The 2427-nt window shown below is 35.8% G+C and overlaps 1 protein-coding gene across 3 annotated transcripts in view; it reads right to left on the bottom strand.

Annotated features, from left to right (window-relative positions):
- The window catches only part of LOC107571150 (protein TANC1-like), a 137888-nt gene extending 135824 nt beyond the window's left edge, over positions 1-2064 (bottom strand). For all 3 annotated transcript variants that reach the window (XM_016257441.1, XM_016257439.1, XM_016257438.1), the window contains exon 1: positions 1847-2064. The gene's annotated coding sequence lies outside the window, so the exon portion shown is untranslated. The remainder of the gene's footprint in view (positions 1-1846) is intronic.
- Between the last annotated feature and the right edge of the window lie 363 nt (positions 2065-2427).

The raw sequence follows: 2427 nt of genomic DNA on the forward strand, positions 1-2427 counted from the left end.
ACTGTGTATATTTGTTATGGATATATATAAATTCACAAACATACAGTATATATTATGATATATACATACATGTAAATATATGTATTTACATGTATATATTTATAGACAATTTATATTAGATATAAATCTATTTAAACAACATATTTTTCGTAAATATATCCATGCATGTGTGTGTACTTATATATACATAACACAATAAATATACACAGTACACAAACATATATTATATGTAAACAAAAACTTTCGATTTTGGCTGCGATTAATCGCGATTATCAATTAATTCATTCAAGAGACGATTAATCTGTCAGATTGAGTCAAACGCTGGGAAGGAGTCAGTCTGAGAGTGGTTTATATAAACAAAACTTTCGATTTCGGATGCGATTAACCACGATCACTCATTTGACAGCACTATTTAGATACAAAGTTTTTAAGAGAATCGACACCAATGAATATATTCAAGAGTCGATTCATCTGTCTGAGAGCGGTTTATATAAACAAAACTTTCAATTTCGGATGCCATTAACCACGATCACTCATTTGACCGCACTATTTAGATACAAAGTTTTTTTAAGAGAATCGGCACCAATGAATATATTCAAGAGTTGATTCATCTGTCTGAGACCGGTTTATATAAACAAAACTTTCGATTTCGGATGCGATTAATCGCGATTAACCGCGATCACTCATTTGACCGCACTATTTAGATACAAAGATTTTTTAAGAGAATCGACAGCAATGAATATATTCAAGAGTTGATTCATCTGTCTGAGACCGGTTTATATAAACAAAACTTTCGATTTCGGATGCGATTAATCGCGATTAACCGCGATCACTCATTTGACCGCACTATTTAGATACAAAGATTTTTTAAGAGAATCGACAGCAATGAATATATTCAAGAGTTGATTCATCTGTCTGAGACCGGTTTATATAAACAAAACTTTCGATTTCGGATGCGATTAATCGCGATTAACCGCGATCACTCATTTGACCGCACTATTTAGATACAAAGATTTTTTAAGAGAATCGACAGCAATGAATATATTCAAGAGTTGATTCATCTGTCTGAGACCGGTTTATATAAACAAAACTTTCGATTTCGGATGCGATTAATCGCGATTAACCGCGATCACTCATTTGACAGCACTATTTAGATACAAAGTTTTTTAAGAGAATCGACACCAATGAATATATTCAAGAGTTGATTCATCTGTCTGAGAGCGGTTTATATAAACAAAACTTTCAATTTCGGATGCGATTAATCGCGATTAACCGCGATCACTCATTTGACAGCACTATTTAGATACAAAGTTTTTTAAGAGAATCGACACCAATGAATATATTCAAGAGTTGATTCATCTGTCTGAGAGCGGTTTATATAAACAAAACTCACATAAACTATGTGGGGAAAAGCACATTAAGAACCCACTGAGAGATTCAACATTATAATAAATGTGCTGATGTCCCACTACAATCCCACTACAATCCATTTATCCCACAGATAACCCACAGATTCATATTACAACGGCCAGAATTCCCACTTCAAGAGGAGTGGACACACCAGTAATCCAACTACATATATCAAAGAGTTTTCAGCCTACATTAAGCAGTTCATAAACCACATGCACACACAAAACACGGCTGGTATCCCGCGACAGAGAAGCGGACAAGCCTCGGCATATTCCCGTTCAATCTCAGATCAGGAATCGCCAGCGAAACAAACGGCGACAAACTAATTTTTTCAAACTCCAACGGAACTCACGGGCCTTTGAAAAGGATGTGGGGACGGTTTTAACGCTTCACTAACATCCACCGGCGGCAAATGAAGATGTAAATGCTACGTTACCTGATTTATGTCATGAATTATCCGTCTGGGGAAAGTTTAGAGGACGCCGCTTCTCTGTGAGTCTCAGACAGTGACTCCTCCCTCGGCTCCCTCCGCGCGCGTGTACTGAAGCTATCACGACGTCGTCTACGCCAAAGTATGTTTACTATCAAGGGTCTTCTTCTTCTTCTTCTTCTTCTTCTTCTTCTTCGTTTGGAGTTTTATGGCGGTATGTGCTATCAAGGGGGCTTCTTTCAGTTAGTGAGGTGTCTTGATTTAGTGTTGAGGAAAAACGCATTACTTTTAAAAGTAATGCGTTACAATATTGCGTTACTCCATAAAAAAGTAACTAATTACGTAACTTAGTTACTTTTTATGGAACGTAATGCGTTACGTTACTTTTGCAAAATCTGGAAAGGGCTCGTTTTTCTTTGATTTTAAAATTAAAAAGTTATATTTTTGGCAAATATAAAAGCTTTTCACACCTAAAGGGAAATGAATAAGCCTCAGGCTGAAGGGAAAATACAGTAGAATGCAGAAGAAGACATTTCAACACTTCAGCAATAAAAAAAACACACAAATGTAATTTGTGCTTATTAGTA

Source organism: Sinocyclocheilus grahami, unplaced genomic scaffold (assembly GCF_001515645.1).
Source record: "Sinocyclocheilus grahami isolate Dianchi unplaced genomic scaffold, SAMN03320097.WGS_v1.1 scaffold1554.1, whole genome shotgun sequence".
NCBI classification, from domain to species: Eukaryota; Metazoa; Chordata; class Actinopteri; order Cypriniformes; family Cyprinidae; genus Sinocyclocheilus; species Sinocyclocheilus grahami.